This window comes from Podarcis melisellensis (genome assembly GCF_964234715.1).
Source record: "Podarcis melisellensis genome assembly, chromosome: 7".
In the NCBI taxonomy this organism is placed as follows: Eukaryota; Metazoa; Chordata; class Lepidosauria; order Squamata; family Lacertidae; genus Podarcis; species Podarcis melisellensis.
The window spans coordinates 85522595-85533827 of record NC_138539.1 but is presented as its reverse complement, the minus strand read 5'-3'; the positions used below and the strand labels follow the sequence as shown (position 1 = coordinate 85533827).

General features: G+C 45.4%; 1 long non-coding RNA gene across 1 annotated transcript; it reads right to left on the bottom strand.

Annotated features, from left to right (window-relative positions):
* Positions 1 to 1496: 1496 nt before the first annotated feature.
* Positions 1497 to 9631, bottom strand: LOC309373621. Its single transcript, XR_014170102.1, has 3 exons — positions 9098 to 9631; positions 6854 to 6973; positions 1497 to 2026 (listed from the first exon to the last, which is right to left on the bottom strand). It is a non-coding gene; the product is annotated as an uncharacterized lncRNA (long non-coding RNA).
* Between the last annotated feature and the right edge of the window lie 1602 nt (positions 9632 to 11233).

The window sequence follows — 11233 nt, the reverse complement described above, 5'->3', positions numbered from 1 at the left end:
TGTTTCTCTTCCTTCCCATTTTAGTCTCAGAACTATCCTGGGAGGTAGGCTAGGCTGAGAGACTGTGACTGGCCCAAGGTCACCCAAGGGAGGTTCATGGCTGAAGTGGGCATTTGAACCCCGTTTGCCCCCAGGCCCTAATCCAGGGGTCAGCAAGGATTACCTGCCATAGGCCGGATCACTCCCACGGAGATCTTCCGTGGGCTGGATTGGCGCAGTGTGGCGCCGAAAATAGCGTCTGTGCATGTCCACAGCGCCAGAAATTGCTTCTGCGCATGCCCAGACGCCGAAAATTGCACCTGAAAATTGTCTGGACATGCGCACATGCGATTTCCGGTATCTGCGAGTGCACAGACACAATTTCTGGCACTGCTCAGCAAGTCCCTGCACTGTGCTGGGCTGGTTTAGTGCAGCGCATGGGAGATTCGCCAAGCGGGCGGCTCGGTTCATGGGCCGGTAAAACGGTCTTTGTGGGCCAGATTTGGCCCATGGACCGCACGCTGCCGACCCCTGCCCGGTATTTCTCAAACTTGGTTCTCTAGCGGGACTACAATTCCCATCATCCCTGACCACTGATTCTGCAAGCTGCAGATGATGTGAGTTGTAGTCCAGCAACAGCTGGAGACCCAAGTTTGAGAAACACTGCATCTACCTAATACAAGATAGCCAAGAAAACTACTATCCTCATCACTCAGCATTTCTTTTCTATTATTTTCACAAGCTTTATTTATTAAACATAAGGCAAGAAAAACAACAGTGTTCAGCATGCAAATCTGATTAGGAGAAAGGAGGAGGGAGGATAACCTGCAAAGTGCTATTTCTTAGGAGTCTGCAGTTCAAAATGCAGATTTTTCACATCCCTCCCCTAAACCATTCCAGATGGATGGGAGGGACCTCCTGGCCACAGCAATATAGTTTTGAACGGGGACTGGCTGAATTGTGCAGAGAGCTGATTGGTCAGGGAACTATTGGTCAGAGAAGATTGACAGAACTATTTTCACAGGAGTCTCCCTAAATGTGGAGACCAGGAAAGAGTGTGGCTTTGGTTAGTTAGTTTTATGGAGGGGAAGGGCTTTTACCTTTTTTTGCTTGCAATTCTATTTACCAGTAGACCTAGTGGACCAGCCTCCTCTGTTTAATCTATTTGCAATGTGAGGATTGACTTGGAAAACTTGTAGGACTTGCTGGTTTGCCTCTGCATGCAGCCGCAGGACTGGGAACATACATAAAATATATAGCTATAGGAATGATGGTCCCACTCAACTGCTCCTTAAGATGCTATGGAGAAAAAGAATGCATAGTTCAGGTCTCAGAAAACAACTACTGGATCTTGGGCTAAATTAGGCTTTACTTGTTATGTACTTTTCTATGAAAAGACCCTTGAAAGAACCCAAGAAAATATTTAATTAAAATATTATTATTATTATTATTATTATTATTATTATTATTATTATTATTATTATTTTAAAAAGACCCTTGAAATGTTGTGTTGTGTTGTTGTGTGTTGTGTTGTGTTGTGTTGTGTTGTGTTGTGTTGCAACACAATTGTCCTCAGGCCCATCACTGGTCCCTGGAGGGATGGGCATCCTCAAATCTGATTACTCACATTCCCACCCTATGCAATGGTTGTTCTGAGATTCAAATAGCATTCTCAGATACGTGATAACAGTATTTTATGGGGAAAGTGCCTACAAAAATGCTTATTTTAGGGGAAATGCATTGTGGAAATGCAAGTACATCAATAATAGTATTTTCAGAGAAAGTGTACTCTGTGAATGCATTCCCACCCTTTGTTCCTATAGAACTTCTGAGTAGAGTCAGACCTGTTAGTTGTTACAACATACATGTTTGTACTACAACTGAAGTACACACTTTTTTGCACAAGTGTTTACTGAACTTCACATAAATTAACTAGAATGATCTACAAGATGGGTCAGTGGCTATGATTGGTGGCTAAGATAGGGGGGTTTGCTGTGGTCACATAGCTGAGATTTCCTCTAGCTCCAAGCTCACATTCTCAGCTCTCCTGGAAATAAACAAAGAAAAATATGGATGAGAGATTCTAGCGAATGTTTTCCATGCTCACACTTAAAGAAACAGGAAATATTTAATTAAAAATATTGGTTGGACTAGATGATCCTCCAACTCTACAGTGCTATGATTCTGTGAAATACAGAAGCACTTTGGTAGGGATAGATAGCGACCAGCGACCATTAGCAATAGCTCAGTGACAGAGCACATCCTTGGCATCAAAGATTGAGATTGAATCCCGACAAGACAGAAGTACTGTTTTGGGGGGACAGGAGGTGGGCTGGTGTGGAGGATTCCCTGGTCCTGAATGGGGTAACTGTGCCCCTGAAGGACCAGGTGCGTAGCCTGGGAGTCATTTTGGACTCACAGCTGTCCATGGAGGCACAGGTCAAATCCGTGTCCAGGGCAGCTGTTTATCAGCTCCATCTGGTACGCAGGCTGAGACCCTATCTGCCCGCGGACTGCCTCACCATAGTGGTGCATGTTCTGGTTATCTCCCGCTTGGACTACTGCAATGTGCTCTATGTGGGGCTACCTTTGAGGGTGACCCAGAAACTACAACTAATCCAGAATGTGGCAGCCAGACTGGTGACTGGGAGCAGCCGCCGAGACCACATAACACCGGTCTTGAAAGACCTACATTGGCTCCCAGTACGTTTCCAAGCACAATTCAAAGTGTTGGTGCTGACCTTTAAAGCCCTAAATGGCCTCAGTCCAGTATACCTGAAAGAGCGTCTCCACCCCCATCATTCTGCCCGGACACTGAGGTCCAGCTCCGAGGGCCTTCTGGCGGTTCCCTCACTGCAAGAAGCCAAGTTACAGGGAACCAGGCAGAGGGCCTTCTCGGTAGTGGCGCCCGCCCTGTGGAACGCTCTCCCATCAGATGTCAAAGAGAAGAACAACTACCAGACTTTTAGAAGACATCTGAAGGCAGCTCTGTTTAGGGAAGCTTTTAATGTTTGATGTATTACAGTATTTTAATATTTTTTTTGGAAGCCGCCCAGAGTGGCTGGAGAAGCCCAGCCAGATGGGCGGACTATAAATAATAAATTGTTGTTGTTGTTGTTGTTATTATTATTATTATTATTATTATTATTATTATTATTATTATTATCAGTTTCAAAAGACTCTCATGTAGTACCATTTGAAAAGATCATTTGCCTGAGATCTTATAGAGCTTCTGCCAGTCCGAATAAACAGCCCTAGACAAGATGGAGTTCTGTCTAACAAAACATGACTATTTTATATCTTTGGGACCTGCTTGATTCAGTGTCTGGTACAGACTGGCAATATTAAAGGCACCCGCACACCTTCTTTAAGGCACAGAAATACTGTATGGCACATCAGCCGCCCTTCAGGAGGGTGACTGTGGAAATCCTGCTATTGTGAAAGAACTGGAAATGTTTGCGTTTTCAAGCCCGGTGTCAGAGAGTGAGCCTTGGGGTTGCCATGGAAACCTTTCATGCCACCACTGCAAAAGATGTGAAATCCATAATGTGCAACTGCCTGGCTCTTTGATTTGGGGGAGAGAACATGTACAATATTGTGTGTGGAGTGGGCGGGGGGGAGAGGAGACCTAGACTACATTCAGTAATAAAAATGATACAGACAGATGGCAACATGGAGATGGGTCAAGAGAAATCAATCTCAGTAACAAAGGTAATGAACAATTCTCCCTTCCAATATTACTGAAGAAGATTCTGATAAACAAAAATGTGGGAAAAAATCGCTTTGGAAGTGTCTGTCATTGCCTTCCTACATCTATATACAATTCTGAGTAGAAAAAGAAGGCTGTGCAGCATAAATTTCTAGCCACAGAAAGGGGAAATGAAGAATATCCATTAATGTAACAAGCAGATTCTCATTTTTCATTTGCAGTTATTGCTAACTGAAAGACACCACCCCAAACTCCAAGAGATGCTTACCAAGGTCTTTGTTTCCTTTTGGGAACATTGAGGCACAATGGAGCCTATTGCTGACCACCTGACAAGGTGTATCATTATACTCCAGGGGTCACCAGCCCAGTGCCTGCGGCACCATGACACGGGTGCCCCAAACCCAGACTCTGAGCTTTCAGTAAAAAGTACCTAGCTCTCCTAGAAAGAAAGATATGGAACAGAAAGTGCAGGTCCCTTCTAAGCAATTTCTGTGAAATGGGAACTGGAACCGAGGAGTGTTCCCTGTTGTTATTAGGTGGTGACAGCATCGCTGTGGTGGGTGCATGTAAAATCAGGAGCTGTAGGACATAGCTGACTTCCTGTGGTTAGCATGAAGTTGTTGCGGGTGGTTGATTTTCTAATTCTGTGAGTGCCACACCTCACACAGCAGCCATTTTGTGACTGGCACCCCCGGTATTCTCTCAAAATTCAAAATGTCCCCATTGGTTCAAAAAGGACATACTGTACAGTGGTACCTCAGGTTACAGATGCTTCAGGTTACAGACTCCGCTAACCCAGAAATAGTACCTCGGGTTAAGAACTTTGCTTCAGGATGAGAACAGAAATCGTGCGGCGGCAGCGGGAGACCCCATTAACTAAAGTGGTACCTCAGGTTAAGAACAGTTTCAGGTTAAGAATGGACCTCCAGAACAAATTAAGTTCTTAACCCAAGGTACCACTGTACTAGATAGTCATCGTACTGTGAACTGGATAGTTCACAGGTAATGATCACACACAAACATCAGTATGAATTGTTTTCTGTGAAATGACGGATCTTTTATTATAGACTAGTTGGAGTTTCCTGTTCTGTTTCATAAACATTTCAGGCAGGGATCTCTGGGAGGGACCCATTCTCATTGGTTGCTGTTTAATATATAGCCTATATTTTCAAACAATGCCAGAAACCCCTGGCTAACGTCTTTTCCCCACCCCAGTTTGTGGCTATTTGATCATCTAGAAGATGCATATGAATCACATATGTATCTGTTGTTTGGCTCTTGCACATATCTCAGCTGAACCAAACAACATACAAATGTCATTTACATATTACAGTTTTACTAGCGTAGGTGTCGCTTTCAGCAGCTGGTCACAGGGAATGAATTCCCAAGGTACTGGTCCAAGAAGCTAAACTAGGGCAGAAAGGGCAAAGTTCCTGGAAAAGCCCTACCTTCAACTGGGGGCTATTGTGTAATGTCCTTCCTTTTCAATTCCTCCCTTCCTTAATCTAGGAGAGCATTCACAATAAGATGCTTATCTGGCAGGTAATCACATCCACAGCTGTTTCCTGCTTTGTCAAAACCAGTCTGAAGACGAGGAAAAATAAGGATCTCATCCAGCTGAAGAAATAGACACAAAAGGCATACACTGGGTAAAGAAAAAAAGCAAGACTATATGTCTTTCTAATCACACTAATGTTAACACTCGGCTAAAGGAACTCCTTGTTCCAGTTTGCTTTGGATAGTGCCTGAAATATGAACTGTCCTTAAAAAAAAATATTTTTTTGTTGATTTTGAAGCAAAAGTACAAAGAAAAAGAGCTGTGTACAATAGTGTACGCGGACGCGGGTGGTGCTGCGGTCTAAACTACAGAGCCTAGGGCTTGCCAATCGGAAGGTTGGTGGTTCGAATCCCCGCGATGGGGTGAGCTCCCGTTGCTCAGTCCCTGCTCCTGCCAACCTAGCAGTTCGAAAGCATGTTAAAGTGCAAGATGACAAATAGGTAAACGGCATTTCCGTGCGCTGCTCTGGTTCGCCAGAAGCAGCTTAGTCATGCTGGCCACATGACCCGGAAGCTATACGCTGACTCCTTCGGCCAATAAAGCGAGATGAGCACTACAACCCCAGAGTCGTCCACGACTGGACCTAATGGTCAGGGGTCCCTTTACCTTTACCTTTTACAATACAGTGTATTTCTGCATGTTCAGACTGTTATAGGAAAGCACCTCCTATGTGTCCATGCATTTGGAACATCTGAGTGTGTCCAGGTTTCAACAGCAAACAATCCCAAGAAATGGGTAGCAGGGTGCCATGTGAGAAATGTGGGCTTGTGTGCCAACTGCACCCTTCATAACAATAGTGCTTCAAGGATAGCTGCAAGGCCCAGGAGGTTCTCGCCAGCTGTCTATTGTCACAGCCACAGGAAGGCTGTCTCAGTCTCTGCCCCCAAGTCAGGTTCCTCAGCACCCCCACCTAGTGCTACTGCAGCTCTTGTCACAGTTGTGTCCTGATATGTGTTTGGATCTTTGACTAAGAATCATGGTGCACCATAATGATGGTTGGTGTTACGTACTGAGCTGAATCCTAGATCAATAGGATCCAGAATGCAGCAGTCTGATTGGTCCGCAGGAGCCACCCAATCCAGCTCCAGGAGGAAGTGAATCCGCAACCTGATTGGCCTGCAGGAGCAGCCAATCAGGATTCTGGAGGAATGAATCCACAACCTGATTGGCCTACAGGAGCAGCCCGGAATTAGCCAAGCACGCAGGGCCCATTGTGTAAATAATGTGTATATATATAGCTAGACGTTCTGGGGAAAGTTTCATTCATTGCTACTACGAGCTGAATAAAGAGCATGAAATTCACACTCGACTCCGAGTATATTTCAGTTGGGTTGCCTGATAAAGGGGAAACGAAGTCTAGAATAACAAAATAGGTTGTAAACCAGAGGTTTAAACCCGCCCCGCCCCCGCCCCCGGCACTCTCTTCCCTCATATCTCAAGACAGACAGATCCCAACAACATCATTTATTTCCAATCTGTAAGAAGGACCCAACTTGTATTACAATAATATAGTAGAGGAACCGTGTTTCACAATAGAGAAACATGCAGCTTATCTGCATTATTAAACAACAGCTATTACTGCTATATCTGAGACAAGCTGCAATGACCTGTGTTAATAGGGATCGGTTGGCATCTGTCTGCCTCGGGAAACATCGATCCTCAGAAATCCATTGGTGCATGAGTACAGTCAGACAAGATTGTCTTGGAATTTGTCAGGCGATGTTCTCCTATGTAAACATAAGGAGAGAGTACACGTTTTGGATTTTGCTTGGATGGCTCCAAAGAATTTTTCAGTTCCTTTCTACGTAGCTGGTAGACAGCAGCATCTGAGGTGAAGTGTGTGATAGAATTGTAATAGAATTGTAGAGAACTGTAGAATTGTACAATTGGAAGGGACCCTGAGAATCGTCTAGTCCAACCCTGGCAACACAGGAATATACCGCCGACCCATACAGGGATCGAACCTGCAGCCTTGGCGCTATCAGCACCACACTCTAACCAACTGAGCTATCCATGACATGCGGAAGAATCAGTGTAAAAGAATGAAAGCTGGCGCAGTTGATGTCAGTGGGTACAATCTATTCCCGAGAGAGAGAGAAGGAAAACATTACACAGAGAACATTACACTCTTCCATAGGCATGGAGATGGAGGAGAAATGCAAATTCACATTCAGATGTATTTTATTGGCAGGAAGAATGTATTTCTTTCTTTCTTTCTTTCTTTCTTTCTTTATTTATTTATTTATTTATTTATTTTCTACACCGCCCTATACCCGAAGGTCTCAGGGCGGTTCACATAAAATACCAAATACATAAAATCAAAACAAAACCAACAACCCAATAAAAAAAACCCAAAAGAGCCAGCCTTTTTTAAAAGGATATAGGATATAAATCAAGTCAGGCAAAGGCCTGGCTGAAAAGAAACATTTTTGCCTGGCGCCTAAAAGTGTATAGTGAAGGCGCCAGGCAAACTTCCCCGGGGAGAGCATTCCACAGATGGGGAGCCACTGCAGAGAAGGCCCCGTTCTCGTGTTGCCACCCTCTTGACCTCTCGTGGAGGAGGCACACAAAGAAGGCCCTCAGAAGGTGATCTCAGGGTCCGGGTAGGTTCATATGGAAAGAGACGGTCCATGAGGTATTGCGGTCCTGAGCCATTTAAGGCTTTAAAGACACTCTTTACTATCTTTTGAAGGGGCAGGGACAACACAAGTCCAGTTCAGACATGTAGCTTTCCCCATGTTCTAATGATCATGGGAATTAGGAATGTGTGTGACCCAGTTATTCACATGTACGGTCATACACACTGTTGTAACCATTTCTACTGTTGGAAATGGCACCTTCTTTTCCTGGTTTGCCGCAACAAATATTTTCTCGGACGCAGTGAGAGAAATTCTGAAAGTATGTGTGTCCCTTTCCAATGTGGAAAACCATTGGTACACCATGGAGAGGAAAGGAGCCCACTCCTAGGCGCTACCATTCAAATGGTGTGCATGCCCTATAACAGGGGTCAGCAAACTTTTCCAGCAGGGGGCCGGTCCACCGTCCCTCAGACCATGTGGTGGGCCGGACTATATTTTTTTTGGGGGGAGGGAATGAACGAATTCCTATGCCCCACAAATAACCCATAGATGCATTTTAAATAAAAGCACACATTATACTCATGTACAAACACCAGGCAGGCCCCATAAATAACCCAGAGATGCATTTTAAATTAAAGGACACATTCTATTCATGGAAAAACACACTGATACCCAGACCGTCCACAGGCCGGATTGAGAAGGCGATTGGGCCGCATCTGGCCCCTGGGCCTTAGGTTGCCTAGGTAAAGGTAAAGGGACCCCTGACCATTAGGTCCAGTTGTGACCAACTCTGGGGTTGCGGCGCTCATCTCGCTTTATTGGCAAGGGAGCCGGCGTACAGCTTCCGGGTCATGTGGCCAGCATGACTAAGCCGCTTCTGGCGAACCAGAGCAGCACACGGAAACGCTGTTTACCTTCCCGCCAGAGCGGTACCTACTTATCTACTTGCACTTTGATGTGCTTTTGAACTGCTAGGTTGGCAGGAGCAGGGACCGAGCAACGGGAGCTCACCCCATCGTGGGGATTCAAACTGCCGACCTTCTGATCGGCAAGTCCTAGGCTCTGTGGTTGCCTACCCCTGCCCTATATCTTGTGACTGATTACGCAGGGAAGAGATTACCTCCCTCCCTATTTTATTCAGGTGGCACCTCTGATGGAGACGGATGGTTCTGGGAGCCATTGACTAGGACTGGAACTTCCGCAGGTCTGGTGCTGACCCAGGAATTATATGCAGCACACGGAGTCAGGCTGGCAGCAGCATCCATTAAATACCTGCTGAGAGTTGGTTTTGTGAAGTCCTCTGTAGTATCACATTAGTTCTCTGGAATACTGGCTCTTCTTGACAACTTCACCATGCCCCGAAGGCCAAGGAAGCTTTGTCACAATAAACCCGGTTCAGTTTTCCTTCGACATCCTCATTTGATCTGGGAGGCAAAAGAGGAGGAGCATTAGAAAGCCACCTGAATTTGCAAAGGATGCTGAACAGGATGCTGCAAACAGCATTTAGAACAAAAAGGAGAGAGGGAGATAAATTTAAAGGACGCAGCACTGTGCTGACCTAGCAAACATAGGTCACCTCTGGGAAGGAAACAGCAAATGAGATGAATTCTAGGAAAGTGTGATATTGTCCATCTGGAGAATAAATTGCAGAGAGAGAGACGTTTGCATCCTTCTCTGGTTCCCCTCCGCTTTCCTAATTCATTCACCCTCCCTATTCACTCTTCATCAGATGTAAGAGTTTGATTTGTGTTGGCATCTAGCAAACCAAACAGAAAAAGATTTGAAAACGTAAGAAACTTGTTCCTCTTAAGAACCTTGTTCCTCCTCAAGTGTTATTAATTAATTTACTTATTTAAAATGGATGTTTTAAAAGGTCTTAAATTATATATTTATCGGTTATGTTTTGATGACTACAGTCATACCTTGGGATAAATGTGCTTCAAGTTAAGTATTTTCGGGTTGCGCTCCGCAGCAACCCGGAAATAACGGAGTGCATTACTTCCTGGTTTCGCCACGTGCGCATGTGCAGATGGTCAAAATGATGTCACGTGCATGCATGGAAGCGGCGAAACACGACCCTTGCCCATGCAGACACACAGAAGCAGGTTGCATTCGCTTCAGGATGCGAACGGGGCTCCGGAACGGATCCCTTTCGCATCCCAAGGTACCACTGTATTTTAGAAGCGATTTTGTAAACTACGGCTCTTGTGAAGTGGCTGATGAATGTGTTAAACTGGTGGGAGTCCCTACTTGCTCCACTTGTCAACCCCCAACCCCCTGCCTGCCTGTTGGCCTCCCCCAGGGTTTCCTTCTCCAGGACCACAATCTCCTTTTCCCCAAATTGATGTTTCTTTTCAGGATGACTTTCCCTCCTCAGACCATCACGGATTCTTTCTTCCTCAGCTTCCAAGCTCACAAACAGGTCCCCATTCCTGAGACCCCCTTATTTCCTATCCACAGCTGCTCCCCAGCACTATGATGTCACCCTCCCTCGGAGCCTCTCCTTCCTACATTTTTCTCCTGAGAAGCCCCATTCAGGTTCTGACTTGATTCTGAAAAGGTCACTCCGTGGGCCTCTTCTGCCGCCTAGTGGTCCAGACTGTCATCACAGCATGATGACGAACTTGAGTAAACGCAGTATAAAGAGGGAGAGATAAATATCATAGGAATACAGCCCAACAATGAAAACAGAACAGCAGGGAGAGCCAGATAGTGCCACCGGTCAGAACTAAAACTAGAAAGCGTGAGTGAATAATAAAAAAAAAGGTCTTCACCTGGTGCTGAAATGGTAAGAGAGCTTCTGATAGGCTAGCCTTCTGCCAAGAGCAGTCCTGAGATAGTGTGCCACAACTTAAATCGTTTTATCACCTGCCTCACTTCATGGTCCTATGATCAGGTAATGGAATGACCCCAAGAAAAACCTCTGAGGAGCACCTTAATACCTGGGCAGGCATGTGTAGGAGGAGACAGTCCTTCAAAAATCCTGATTCCACACCATTTAAAGGTCAAAGTCAGCACAATGAATTAGGCCTGGAAATGGACTGTGAGCCACTGCAGCTATTTTAAAACTGGCAAGATATATCCAGGTCAAATTAATAACCTAGCTGCCATACTTTGCACTAACTGTAGCCTCTGAATTGTAGTTTCTTTAAAGATGGCCCCACAAGCATTGCAATACAGTCATACCTCATGTTACGTCCGCTTCATGTTACGTTCTTTCAGGTTACGTCCCGCGGCAACCCGGAAGTACCAGAAAGGGTTACTTCCGAGTTTTGCCACTCGCGCATGCGCAGAAGCACAAAATGGCATCACACACATGCGCAGAAGCGGCAAATCACAACCTGCGTGTGCGCAGACGTGCCGCTGAGGGTTGCACTCTTTTCATGTTATGAACGGGCCTCTGGAATG